Source organism: Nelumbo nucifera, chromosome 8 (genome assembly GCF_055504915.1).
Source record: "Nelumbo nucifera cultivar China Antique chromosome 8, China Antique-T2T, whole genome shotgun sequence".
NCBI lineage: Eukaryota > Viridiplantae > Streptophyta > Magnoliopsida > Proteales > Nelumbonaceae > Nelumbo > Nelumbo nucifera.
Window position 1 is genome coordinate 3022984 of NC_142656.1, and position 15168 is coordinate 3038151.

A 15168-nucleotide genomic window follows, 5' to 3' on the forward strand; every position below is an offset into this window, starting at 1 on the left:
CATATCGGATGAAATGGACCAATCAACTTTCGAGTTTTGTTTCGCTGAATACGGGTTATGGCAAGTAACCGGTTTCAAAAACAAAAATTAAAATCACATTTGATTCTTAAAACAAGAATTAAGAAAGACGTTAACTTACGGAAAACTACTGATCGTCATTCTCCCTGATATCTTCAGCTCACCACCCCCGTTGAATCATCACCGACGATAATGGTTTCTCTTCGGTGTCACCTCGTCACCCTTGTGCTTCTTCAAGTGAATCCTATTGCTCTTTCACCCTGTGGTAAGCATTGTCTCTCTTCCTTTCTTTTCTTAATTTTGCTCTTGCATATTATTTTGATGGGTTTGTACTTATTAGTTTTATTTCTCTGCCAATTTATATATGTTCATCATTCTTTCATTCTTGTATGATTTGGGTCTTCATTGTAAGTCTTAGTTGGCCGATTAATGGGATTTTTCTAATAGAATAACATTCGTTTGGTCGGGAGAAAGATCCCGATGCCTGATTCTCCTAAAACGTCGTTAGGTGACAATCTGAACACATTGTGTCTAAAAAGGGGCCTGGATAGGGGAGAAAAATGCATGTTGCAAATATCCATTTTGAAGGAATGAGAGATCCATCATATGGATGGCCGAACCCTACAGGTAGGTTGGGCGAAATTTCAAAAATTTCTCTCTCCCCCATGTGAGAATCACATTCCCTATTTTAGAAAACTATATTTTCAATGATCAATTTTGAACCTAAATCGGATCATATCTGAAACCAAAAGGTAGGAGAGGGAAATACCTGATACAGAGTAGTAGTAACTCCCAATGAAGGTGTTCACGTCCAAGGAGATCACCAAAGACTACTCCCATTGAAGATGACATAGTGTAGGGTGGAGCAGAATCATCAGGGTGGTTCTTCAGCAAGAACCTGATTCTTCACCAAGAATCTGATGGAGGGAGAATGAGCACGACTTCATATAAGTTTTTCTTCCAAAAATTGATATCAAGAACCTTTCTTGATCGCTCCTACAGGTGGAGATCGAACAGGCAATGGCGGCAACAACAGGAGAAGGCAAGAGCAGAAGATGGCGTCAGTTCAACTGCAACTGTCTTCTCTCTTGTATCAGTAATCTTGAAGGATGAACTGGGGTTCGCCCTTCTCCTCTATTTAACCTTAAAGAGAGCTTCTCCTAATCCCATTAGGAGTTTCCTAATCCAAATCTTGTATTTGGATCTAGACTCTCTTTAAGAGATAAGGATAATCCCTTATCTTATCTGCAGATAAAGATCAACCCTCCTAATCTGATTAGGAGTTTCCTGATCCAAATCTCTATTTGGATCTGGACTCTCTGAGTGGATAGGGACAATCCCTTATCCTATCCGTTGATCTAAATCCTAGAACCACCCCTCTTTAATTAATCATATTAAATCAGTTCGAATTGGGCTTTATGCCCATTAAGTCCATGTGCTCTCTTATCCTCCAAGCTGTTGCCTAATTGGGTATGCTTGTATGGCGTGAGACCCAAACATTGATCTACACATCAGCCACATGGGTTCAGCCCAGCCTCTGTTACAAGGCCTGGCCGAATCCACTGTAGGAGATAGTGAACCCCTGAGTCCATCACCATGGGCTCTTAATGGGCCCAACATTTACACTAAATGGTCCCTGGGTCAAGCCACCTTATAAAAACCCAAGGATTGTGGGCAGATGCAAGATTAGCCCATCAGGTGTTACCCTCAATGGTCTTACACTTAACCTCTCAACCCATAATGATCAAACACTGCCCGACAAGGAACAGTGCCGCACTATCTAATCACATGGATCCCGGGAATTAAAACCTTTTGCAAACATTTTGAAACCGTAATATATATATATATATATACACACACACACACACACACACACACACACACATATATATGTATATCTCTATATAAATATATTTTGCAAAACAAATTTCAATGGTTGAAATCGGCTGCTGGTAGCTTTGGTTTTCATCAGAGAGAGTGCATCCCTGATCATTCACTTTGTCCGACAAAGAGTTGATCCTGTCAATATGATCAACCACTTAGATGAATTCTCGGACTGTCCCAATATACCCAGGTTTTGACCCCCCTCTAAGGATCTCACTGATTGGCATATCAAAGACAGCCCAATCCGACACCTAGTGCAGTATCATAATCGAGTCTAGGGGTCAGGTGTAACATTCTAGTTTTGCCCATCAATTTCCAAGGTCCAGGGCAATACTGGAATTCTGGTCTGATTCAGGGTTTCAAGAAAACTCACACTGCATGTACCTCAGGTTTCACCCTGACAGCTGAGACAAGCCACCCCAACCAACTTGGCGGCACATCAATGTCAGCCTTGACAAGATAAATCTCCCCAGATCTATTTAACGGCTGTGAAGATTCTAAATTAACACGAGTTTCATATGTGTCCAGTTTAAGGGTATTACATAGAAACACACAATAATAACATGAATCAAATATGTACTTTATTCATTTACATTAAATGTCATAAGGTATATCATTCTGATTAGAGCTAAGGGCATACACTGTCTAACACATTTGACTGGGTATCATGTTCTGCAGTGTTACTGATTCTCTCTCTCTCTCTCTCTCTCTCTCTCTCTCTCTGGTACTTCAATGATTCAAAGAACTAGTTTTGAGATTTTTTGTGTTTTTCTTGCTAGGCTCTTGTAAATTTGATCTGTTTAGAAAAAGATATGGTCATTTTAGTTGTAGGGTGCAAGTCTGTGATGAGATTACAAAACTTTTATTTTCAGGTTTTTCTTGCAGTTGTTTTTAGTTTGTTTAGCTGCAGTAGAATTAGTATAGAAAGGTGGATATCATTAGTCTGAATGTGCATATCAGCATATGCTAGTTTGCAGCTCTGAGATGTCATGCTACTATACAAATACCTCGTGTTTTCTTTAAAATGTAGATTCAAGATTGAGGCTAATGAGTAACTATGTAATTGATATTGCTATAGTTTTCCAACACCACCATTTCTCCATGGAAGTTGATTATGTCTTTTCTCATCCTCCCCATCTCCTTATTATAATCCACCTTTGAAGGTTGATCTCCATTTGGTCCATATGTTGTAATCACCTTTTGGATCCTTTATTTTAGCTCCTATATCAGCATTTCCGATCAATTATTAGTTCAACTGTCTTACTGTGTGGTGATCTTCAAGGAGAATAAGAGACTTTCAAATAAGCATTTGGCACTACCAGTTGTAAAAATCTCTGCATTTGTATTGTGAGTGCAAATAGTAACGGTAGTTGGGAGTTTCACCACATGAAGGATCACAAATAACATAATATTCAACCACAATAAGGATCTTCAAATCAACACAAACACTTGTGAGTTCAATTAAGTTATTATGAAACCTTTTAGGTGCAGCAGAACTATTGAGTTTCCATTGAACTGGGTACTTGAGATCAATGGCTGAACATGTGGTCTTTGTGAACCTTTCATACTAAATCTTACCAACAGAAATGGGTAGCTGATGTTATTCCATAGCATTTGGGATTAAGGATTTTTTTTGTTACATAAAGGTTGTACGTGTTGTACAGAAAGTAAATTGCCAAATCAATAATTTATCTTCATAAACCATGTTTTTTTCACTGACAACACACATTTGAAATCCATCCAAGTAAATATACTATGCTGATGTTTGGTACCATGGCTGTTTCTACTTGAAATGCTGCAACACCAGCATCACCTAGGCATTTTGAATTTAAATATCAAATTATGTTTGGTTGATATTGTTTTGAGTTATAACAGTTATAAAACATTTCTACTAGAAACATAAACTTAGGGCTATTGGGGGAAACACTGAAGTTTCCCCCATCAGCTGGCCATTTGAAGAAACAGTCCAATGACCTAGCTCTTAGTTGGCATCCCAAGTGGCAGTGTGGAAATATATTATGGTGCATCACATACTAGAAAAGATGGATATATACCATTGAATACCCATAAAGCCTGCCTCCAAAACAAAGTTTTTTTTTTGGTGGTGGTGGGGGTGGGTATAAAAGCTTCTAGAACCATTAGATCTGATATAGATATTAATCTGTGTAATATTAAGCAACTCATCAGACGGCATTTATTTTTAAATTTGACCATATGGATGAGAGTCAGTATAGTAGGATGGTGTCACATTGAATATAATCATTTCATTTAAACATTTTAAGTAGCAATGCCCATACAAAACACAATACTGCTCAAAATGAGCTCAGATCTTCTAACCACAAACTCTTCCCACATCTCTACCCACAAGACACTACAACTGTTCATGGGGAGATGTTTGCAATACAAGCTGGTAGTGTCTTGTGAGTTGGAGATCCGGAGTGGCTCAAAACTTGTTCAATGCCTAGTCAGTAAAAGTACCAACCAAATAAGCTTCATGTCAAAATGCCTGAAATGGTAATGGTACCAAACACAACCTATGAAAGGCAATTTAAGAAGGTAATTCCATATGTGATCCTCAAAACCCCAAGTTGGATGAGAATGGTGTTTCAAGGATTGGCTCAATCTTTAGATCTTGATCTGCTTGCATTATTTACATGTATGGGAGCATTGCATGGTTGTCATTGCCATGAGCCAATCTGTTGATGATATTGATATATTGCCTTGTAAATGGGATTCATACTTTGTTTCTTATCTGTTTAAACATTAATTCCTGTTGGTATTACTTGCAACAAGAGGGTTATTACCTGACTCTCTGTCATAGGGTATGTGTATTTTGCTTCTGCCAGTAGTGGTTTGTGAATTGTAAGTAGGCTTCTTATGTGGGCCAGTTGTGCTTTAGCCTTTAGGTCATGGACTTTTTTCATTGTTATGGTTTGAGTTTGTGAAGGGGATATAGAATTCATATAGTATGTATGGTGTAATATCTGCATGGTGTTGGCTTCTGCTGCTAAACAAGTAAATGTACTTGGGTATTTGGGTATTAGGGAGTGCGTTGTCTCTTTGAAAGGGATACATCATTTCGAGAATGTCTCTTTGCTCACAACATTTCACTCGAGAAGTAATTATTGGTAGCTAAATGAGCACCGTGTCTCTAGTTTTTCTGGCTGGATTTGTTCAGAAACCGGTAAGCCTGCTATGAAAATGATCTCAGGTTTCAATTTTGGGGGATTTAGTAAACTGTTAGTGTGAAGGGTAGTGGTAAACGTAGCAAACATGGCCTACTAATATGGCAAAAATACTTGTTCTTGGTGAGTTGGTGTGGAGTAGGATACCCTAGAACACTGCAGCAATTTGTCTTGGCCCAAAATAATTGCTGTCTTCCTACCCCATATTTAGCAAGAATATCAGCCAAATTATTGGCAATCTTGATCCATTGAAATTTCATTTCCATATCCTTAGTCAACCACCTAAATTTTTTATCTCATTACTATAACTCCTCATTTAAGCTTCCCTTCTTTGTAGCCATCCCAATATCAACTTCGAATTACCTTACAGAATCAGCCTTTTAATATTCAGACTTCTTGCTTTTTTGTTTTCCCTCCAGAGTGGCTAAGACTTGGTTGTGGAATCCCACAGGGGCTTTAATGTCTGTTTATTTTTTCGATATATGCGGGCCCCAATGGCTGGTGGTTTATTTCCCAAGAGAGAAAATAATATTTATGAATACCAAGCTTCTAGCTTTAAAGCTTTTTTGCTTCAAAGCTTAGAACAGAGGATTCGTTTTAACACCAGATTTTTAGTTCCTAAAAGCCGGGGGGTATTGTTGGATAGTGAACTGGATTGCTAAGTAAGGAAGTTAAAGCAGGATTGGTTGAGCTTTCAATTATATTTGCTTTTATGATACTTGGAGTTGGGGAAATACATGAACTTTGGGATCTCTTGTGAACTTAGAGTATGTTAGCCACCTTATTTTACTTTAGAAAAGATTTGTTTTTTTATTCACCCTTAAGCTGCTCTAAAGAAATGCATAAAAGACAAATATAGTTTGAATTAAACCAATCATCATAGTGTTGATGGAATCACTGAACATCTAATATAATAATCAATCAAACCAACCAAATCGTTTGCATTGGAGATCTAGAGAGAGAGAGAGAGAGGACTGCATGCAGTTGTATTAATCAAGGAATACTATTGTTTTGAAAAAGCAATAGTTCCTTATCAGAATTGGATTATTGTTTGAGTTTAATAGCTTTTGGTCCAATTCATTGTATTCTACCATATGCCACAGTCATAATAAAAGACAAGTGAATAATCATAATCACATTATTCTTTAAAATTTATTTTCCAAAAATTCTGGTTAACCTATTTAGTATGTTTCTAAATGTGTTTATTGATATTCTTTCTTGTTTGCTATTATTGTTAGGTTCCTGACCGATTGGGTGCACCACGTGAAGCATCATAGCATGTCCACGTGAAGCATCATAACATGAGCTAGCATCCTTGTATAGGTAATGCATTTTAAGCCTTCCATCTTCTTGTGATATTCTCTGAAAAGGTTATATGTCACTGTTCTTTTTAAAGGATTTGGTTTTATAAACAGTAAATTTCTCCCTTCTGTGCCATATTTGTTTTGCAGGTGATCATGGATTTGTCATTTGTTTATGCCGTATGGTAGAAAGATGAAGATGGAACTCTTCTTCCCCTGTTTTTTTTTTTTTTTCTATTTTACTTTATTCCTTAATATATACCCGCAGGAATCAAGAAGCCACACTATTTTTTGACAAAAAAGGCAAATACCTAGCTTTCTATAATTAGCCAGAGCAAGATATTTTTGTAGTAAACTTCTAGCCTGTAACAAGTGGCTGTTTGATTGCAGAAAATATGGAATTGACTGCCACCTGTTGGATTGCAGAAAATATGGAATCGATTGTTAGGAAGATGTTTAGTGATTGCAGAAAATATGGAATTGACTATTAGGGAGATGTTTAGTGATTGCAGAAAATATGGAATCGACTGTTAGGGAGATGTTTAGTGAGGTTATTTACTAAAATATGGAATCGATTGTAGAAAATATGAAGAAAAAGAAGAAGAAGAAGAAGAAGAAGAAGAAAATACCTATGATTGAGAGCAAGGAAAATGAATAACCTCTTGCTGCTGATTGAATGCATTGTGATCTATGGATTTACGATTTCCAGAGGGAGGTTTGAATAGAGTAGGGAATCGGAAGACTTAAGATTCGGTTAACGGAAGAAGATAAAATAATAATTACGGTTACTTAAATAAATCCGGTAACTGCCGTATACGTGGCAGTAGAAGTTTTCGATATGATATGATTTTCCAAATCATAGTCGGACCCTAATTCAATTCATGGTCCATCCATTTCTCTACGAGTAGCGTTAGAATATGGCCCAACTGCCCGAGAGCTGTACTAAAGACGGTCCAAGTGGAGATGGAGAGAACCAAGCACCAACGGAGCTTAGGTTACAGGGATAAAAGAAATATACCCAAAATAAAATCAAGCACCAAGGTAGTTTTAATGACCTAGACCTAGATTTTTGGATTTATTTGAATGACCCGATTTATTGAAATTTTGGTATCTGATGATTGAAATTAATTCATTGATTACAGGTTGCAGCAAAAAAAAAAAAACATTGATTATAGGAAACCACTTTGGTAGAACTTTTGGATCAATTCCGTATATCATTTGGATGGGTTAGAGTAGATAAAACCTTGGTATTTAGATGGGTTAGATCCGGCTAATAAATATTGATATGCCATTTAGATGGCCGAGATTCATTAATTGATTTTAGGAGGCCATTTTAATGGTCCGGATCTTAGGTTTTATTTAATATGATACTTTATTGGTTGAAATTAATTCATTGATCTTAGAAATTAGAATACCACTTTGATGTACTTGCATCATTTGGATGAGATTGGTGAAAATCTTGATTACGCAAACATGCAAATGAGTGGAAAACTTTGCATTTACCATTATTAATGTTTTCAATATGATGAATAGTTTCTTCTTCTTCTTGGGGGTTGGGGGGAGGGGGGAGGGGGGAGGGGGTATTTTCTGTAATTTTCTACATTTTTATCCAACATTTATTTATTTGATTATTATATCTTACTTGACCAGACGGTTGAACCATTAGTGTATGATCCAAAGCCAAAAACAGTTCCATCTTTGGGTCATTTTTTAAAATACTTGGGCTCTGTTTGGCAATATTTTAAGAGAGCATTTCGTGCATTCCCGGTGTTTTCACAAAGCAAAAACATGTTTGATACAAGTAAAACAAAAAAAAAAGGTGTTCTCGTGTGAGAATACCACCTAAAGAACATATTCTTTGGGAGTGAAAAATCGATCCTCCCAAAGAATGCATTCCCAAGGAACGTGCGGTCCCACAACGTTAATCCCTATTAACGAACACATGTTAATGATTCACGTGAGAGAAGGGGCATATTGGGTATTTTGCACTAAATGATAGAAAGAATCCCTACAAATATTTCCATTCAACAGTGAACTCTCCAACTTATCGTTGCAAATCTCGGAGGAAGGAAGGACTCCCTTGGCTCTAATCGGATGGCGAGCGAACGGTAGAAAGCACAGGCGACATTTCTGACCAGGAACGTGTCAACAAGTATGTTGTCTCATCATCGTACCTTGTTTTGTATTGTGTGCTCTGTTTTAAACTCACATTTTCTCCGATCAGATTCACCTAAAATCATTTTTGTTCCCACCGCAAAGATGAGTTTTAAATAATCTCTAACCAATGTGATCTGAAATCGTTTTTCTTATATTATTTTGTTTGCATTTGTTATATGTTATGCCGAATAGGTGTGGTTTTTTCTCTAATATCATCAATGGTTATATGTTATGCCGAATGAGTGGTATTTCTTCTCTAATCCCATCATTGTATTTTGTTATATGTTGGATATCATGAAGATTGTCCTTTGTTATGTGTTATAAACCTTTATCCATGTGTTGGATTTTTGTGTCTTTTGTTATGTATTCAGTTACCAATCTGATACACGATGAACATTTTAAATTTGAAAAAAAAAGATAAAATAATAAAGAAATTAGCAGATTTATATGAATGGAAACATAAGGAAACTACTAGGAATTGGTAGCTCATATTAAAGAAGCATGTCTGGTATTGGTACCAAATAAAGAAGCCAAAGGTTAAAATTTTTAGTTTGATGGATTAACTTCATACAAGAAACAAGTCTAGTATTTGTTTATGTTTTTTTTTTTTTTTTTATTCAATGGATTAAGTTTCATACAAAAACAAACTACACTATATTTGTTAATTTCAGAGCTCCCACACCCACCATGACTGAAAGTTGATTACAGATGATGATGGGGATTTCAGATCTAATTTTTTTTATTATCAATTGAAAGTTGATTTCAGCTGATGAGAATTTCAGTTCTCTCTCTTTTTTTTTTGTTGATTATCAACTGAAAGTTGATTATAATGATTGAAACAAGATGGGACAAGCTCCCACACCCAACAGATTTCTCTATAACCAAGTGCCAAGAAATTCTTCAGAGTATGGAAGGTTTGAGCAAGCAATTATATATGAGGGCAATCAAGCAGATGCAAGACCAAAATTGGAGGGAAACAATTATTATGGACGGTGGATCTATCAACACCCTACTGGAGTGGTACATCTCTTATCTGTTATATGTTTTTGTTATGAAATATTTTGGGTATTTAATAATAGAGTTTCCTTTTTTTTTATAAGCAAGCACACAAAAATGATTTCATTTGGGTAGACCAATTCATACCCCATGATGGTGGCAGACATGTTGAAGTGCGAAAAGAACCAATTCCACGAAATAGGGATCGATTTGTAGTTATTATTGCTTGCGGGTGTTGTTGCATCATGGTATGTTGGGCTTTTGTTTTATTGCTTGTATGTTTTGTTTTGATTCTCAAGTGATCAAGGATTAGGTGGTGACAACATGAAGACATCACTATGACAATGACACGTTTTTTTATGGTTAATTTTAGGCTTAGTATGGGTGGATTTGCAAAACTTATGTTAAGAAATAGTTTCACTATTTTAACGCTATTTATGTTCCTGTAGAACAAAAATTCTTTCTTAAAGAACAATTTGCCAAACATATTTGTTACTCTTAAAGAACAAGAAATAAAATTCTTATTCTGGAATTCCTAGGGAGTGCTCACAGTTCGCTTAATCGAATTGTTGGACCTTTTTTTAACCAAACAGGTACCACCAGTTTTTGCAAAACCAAAACCAATATGTTAACCGATTGATTGGTTCGGTTTTTCTGACCAGTTTGGCTCTTCGATTTTTTTAGTTTTGAATTTTTAATATATGTCATAAACAAACATAGAATTATCTAATATAAATACTAGAAATACATGTAATATATCATATTAAAAATAATATATAATATGTTATATATTATAAAAATATATATTTATACTTAATACATCATACATACATATAATATATATAAACTCTGGTTTTTCATATTGGTTAACCGAAACCAAACCAATACCTTTGGTTGGTGATTGATTTGATTAATGGGATTTTTTGGTTCAGTTTTATCCGTTCAATTTGGTTTTTCAGTTTTTTGATGATCACCCCTAATTTTTCCTGTTATCTACATCAAAACAAAGGGAAAATCTACAGGAAAAGCTTTGACCAATCAAAGCACTACGTGAATTTGATGATACCTGATAAAGGAAGATTTGGCCCGACCTCGTAATCACTCAACATGTGGCAAAGGCAAACAGCTCGGCACAACAGCGCGCCCAAGGCGCGAGCACCAAAGGGAGGAACCAGCAGTCCGAACTCCCTACAAGGAGCCCAAACTCTCCCTTAGGCCCCGAGCCTCACACACAAGGCAATGACCCGAACTGGCCCGCCTCATGGCAGTTCGGGACACTCCCCTATCCGAACTCAAGACTTCACCTCGCTCACCACTCCAGCACTTCGCCTCCAGGACGCCGAACTGAACAAACGTACCATACCTGACACCGAGGAGGTCCGTATCCAAGGGCGGCGCACCTGACTGACTTGGGATCTGACGCTTGACAGCCGCACTTCAACGGCCACCTGCCACCGTCATCGCCAGTCGCAGAGATGGCTCCGACAAAGAGAGTAGTGGCGGTTCTGTCCAGTAGAGGGGATGACACCCGAACTGGCAGGAGCCCAGAGGTAATCATACCCGACCTGACAGAAGCTTAGAAGTGAGTGCACGAGGTGGTTATAAAAGGCTCCCTACCCCCCAAGAACAAAGTATGTGAACTTTGCGCCATTTGGTTTTATCTTGCCTTTGAGAGAATAATAACTTGAGCTTCGGAGTGATCTTGCCGGGTTCCTCCCCGGAGATTCCCCACCTTCTTCGTTTTAGGCCCCCCTGTTGCTCTAATCAGAGGCAAGATCGTTGACAGATAGGATCGGTCGGATTGCGCACCATCAATTGGCGCCGTCTGTGGGAAACGCTTCTAAAAGCCTCCCTCTAAAACTCTCATAACCTCTTTTCTCCAAAAACCCCAACACTCATGGCTTCTTCCAGAAACACCGGACGTGGCACGGAGACAAACATCACCGGGGAACAACTTCAAGTCCCCGTGGTGTGCGTCAGACAGTTCACCATCCCCCTTCCGGTGGATGGGATCCCCAGCTTGAATGTGCCACAAGTAGTGGCGCCCGTAAACCTTCCTGCCATGAGCATCCCCTTTCCTCTCCCTATCGAAACAACCTTTACTGAACCAACTACTGTCCCTGTGGCAATCAGCCAAAACCAGTTGGACGACTTGATGCAATGCATGCGGGCAATGCAAGCCCAAATGCAACAATTCCAGCAACATCAGCTCCAGCAGCACCAAGTACTGCACAACATCTCCCAGTATCACTATCAGCAGCAGTTTCCCCAACTGCCTCTGAACCAACCACTACTTCCACCTCGGCACCCTGCCCCAAAGCTGGTTAAGCCCTCCCCTCAGGGTGGACGCCGTCATCGAGGAGAGGCCTCCCAACCTCAGAACCTCCACAAGAGCTAGGCCTCATCCCCGGGCCGAGGGCAAAAGATCACCCCCACCTCGCAACTCGCCGACGGGTTGGGCACCTCGCCTGCCAAGTCAATATCCTTACACTCCAAGCCTGAGCTCCCGCTGACAGAGAATCGGTTCAGTGACCTGGCGGCAGACTACCGACAGTCCGGGCCCATCGAGCTCGGCAACACAGAGGCCAGCAGCGCCAGCACTAGGCCCACTCAGCAACGAAGGCGCCGACGAAGTAGCCGAACTGCCACCCGTGTGCTGCCTGAGCTCAGAGGTAAAGAAGAGACGAGCTCGGACGAGGTAAAAGCTGCCCCAATTCTCTCAGTTCCTTCCCCCCTCGCATCAGAACTCCTGGCAGTCCCCATGCCCAGAGATTTCAAGCTCCCACCTTTGGACAAGTATGATGGGTCCTTCGACCCCAATGACCACGTTGATGCTTTCCAGTCCCAAATGCACCTCGCCAGGGCTAGTGAATCGTGCATGTGCGTGGCCTTCACCACCACTTTCAGGGGGGTAGCCCGCACTTGGTACAGGAACCTGGCCCCCGGGTCGATAAGATGCTAGGCTCAGTTCGTGCAGGTCTTCACTGCACACTTTGTCACCAGCAAGCGGTGCCCCAGAACAGAGGAAAGTATCTTCGGAGTAGTCCAGAGAGAAGGAGAATCCATCCGGGGCTACATCAAGCGGTTCAATGAAGCGTGCTTGCAGATACCGCGATTAGACCCCGCGGTGCATCTCGCGGCGGCCAAGAGAGGAGTAACGCACAAAGAGTTCAAATGGCACATGGTAACTAACCAGCCCGCAACCGTGGCCGAATTCCCCAAACTCGCGGATAAGTTCATGAGAACAGAGGAAGAAATCAACCAACGGACCGAAAGCGGGAACGAGAAAAGAAAGAGGGAAGGCGAGCCCTCCAACCCAGTCGAAAGAAAAAATCCAGCCCGAGAGCCGAAGCCAAACCAGCCGTTCCGAGCTCCCTTAGCAGTTCGGACGGATTACACACCGTTAAACACGAGGCGGACCAAGATCTTGATGACGATCAAGGACGCCCCATACGTAAAGTGGCCACCTTGCCTAAAGGGGAATCCGAACGAGAGAAATAAAAATTTGTACTGTAGTTTCCATAGAGACCACGGTCATAGTACCGAACAGTGTAATAATCTCCGGGACGAGATAGAGGGACTCATCCGTCGTGGATACTCGAGGAATTTTGTACAGCATGATAATAATAATAACAATAAGGCAGGTCGGCAAGGGGAGCACGGAAAGGATGCCCCCGAATCTAGCAGCAGACCAACCGAATTGTCGCAACGACAGCCTCCGGAAGAGAGGCCAGTTCGGGGAACTATCCATGTAATAGTGGGAGGTTCGGTGGTAGCAAGGTGTACTTCGGCAGCGGCCCAGATGTCAGTTCGCGAAGCAGCCCGAGAGGAACAGAACCCTCCAAAGAGATTGAAGATTGAAGAGCCGATCTTCTTCATGGAAGACGATGCGCGAGGGGTCCACTACCCCCACGATGATGCACTTGTCATAAAACTGAGGATCAGCGATTTCGAGGTCAGGCGCGTACTCGTGGACTCGGGCAGCTCGGCGGACATCCTCTTCAAGTCAGCATTTGACCAACTACAATTGCAGAAGAGCGAGCTAAAGCCCGCGAACACTCCTCTGGTGGGCTTCAGCGGAGAGGAAGTCAGGCCCCTCGGAAAAATAACAGTACCTGTGGAAGTCGGCACATGGCCTTGTGCGGTCAGACTCAACCATGATTTTCTGGTGGTCGCGACCCCTTCCCCATACAATGCCATAATAGGGCGGCCAATTATGCATATCCTGCAGGCAGTGGTCTCCATATACTATTTGGCAATGAAGTTCCCTACAGACTTCGGTGTGGGGGTAGCTCAGGGCGACCAGCTTGAGTCCTGTAAGTGTTATGTTGCCGCCCTGAAGGGAAAAACCAAGGCGGCTGACAACCTTGAACTAGAGCGGCCTACGGAGCAAGGCGAGGAACGAGCTTCGTCCACAGAGGAAACGGTCGCAGTCTCGACTTTGGCTACAGACCCAACTCACACACTTCAGATCGGTGCTTCCATCGAGGAACCACTATGAACCGAACTGGTGAGTTTTTTACTTCAAAATTTAGATATTTTTGTCTGGTCCGCGGCCGACATGCCCGGTATTGACCCCAGCCTTATAACTCACAAACTTAATACTGACCCTGTAGTCAGACCCGTTAGATAGAAGAAATGCAACTTAGCCCCAAAGCGTTGGAGGGCGGTCGACGAGGAGGTCGAAAAGCTCCTCGCAGCAGACTTCATAAGGGAAGTTCATTACCCGAGCTGGGTAGCCAACCCAATGCTGGTGAAAAAGGCAAACGGCAAGTGGCGCATGTGCGTCGACTACACCGACCAGAACCGAGCTTGCCCGAAAGATTGCTTACCCCTCCCCAGAATTGACCACCTAGTGGACGCGACCTCGGGACATGAGTTGCTAAGCTTCCTGAACGCCTACTCGGGCTAATCAGGATGGACCAGTCCGATGAGGAAAAAACCAGCTTCATAACCGAGTTCGGCCTGTACTGCTACAAGGTCATGCTCTTCAGATTAAAAAATGTCGAGGCGACCTTCCAAAGACTTGTAAATAGGCTGTTTCGGCCCTTAATTGGCACGAAAATAGAATGTTATGTAGACGACATGGTCGTCAAGACGTAGTTTTCATAGGAATTAATACAAGACTTAGATTCTGTCTTCCAAATCCTGCATCAATTTAGCATGAAACTGAACCTAACAAATGTGTCTTTGGTGTCACCTCGGGTAAGTTCCTAGGGTACATTGTCAACCGGCACGGTATTGAGGCCAACTCGGACAAGATAAAGGCCATCCTAGATATGAGACCACTCCGAAAAGTAAAAGAGGTTCAGAGGCTTAACGGCCTCTTAGCCGCTCTGAGCCGCTTCATGTCCAAATCAGCAGACCGCTGCCTGCCTTTCTTCAAAGCAATCAAAGGCAAAGGGTTCGAGTGGACCCGAGACTGCCAACTTGCGTTCAACGAGCTAAAAAGCTACCTCGAGTGTGCCAACCTTAGCCCGACCCGAGGAGGGCGAGGTCTTGGAACTGTACCTCTCGGCAATCGACGAGGTGGTTAGTTTGGTACTAATAAAAGAAGTAGATCAGGTCCAACGGCCCATCTATTATGTTAGTAAAATTTTGCAGGGAGCAGAGACAAGGTACCTGCA

The 15168-nt window shown here is 41.1% G+C and overlaps 1 long non-coding RNA gene across 1 annotated transcript; it reads left to right on the forward strand.

Moving 5' to 3' along the window:
• Positions 1–146: 146 nt before the first annotated feature.
• On the forward strand, positions 147–7089 carry LOC148789559 (uncharacterized). Its single transcript, XR_016079887.1, has 3 exons — positions 147–283; positions 6326–6410; positions 6539–7089. It is a non-coding gene; the product is annotated as an uncharacterized LOC148789559 (long non-coding RNA).
• The last annotated feature ends 8079 nt before the right edge of the window (positions 7090–15168 follow it).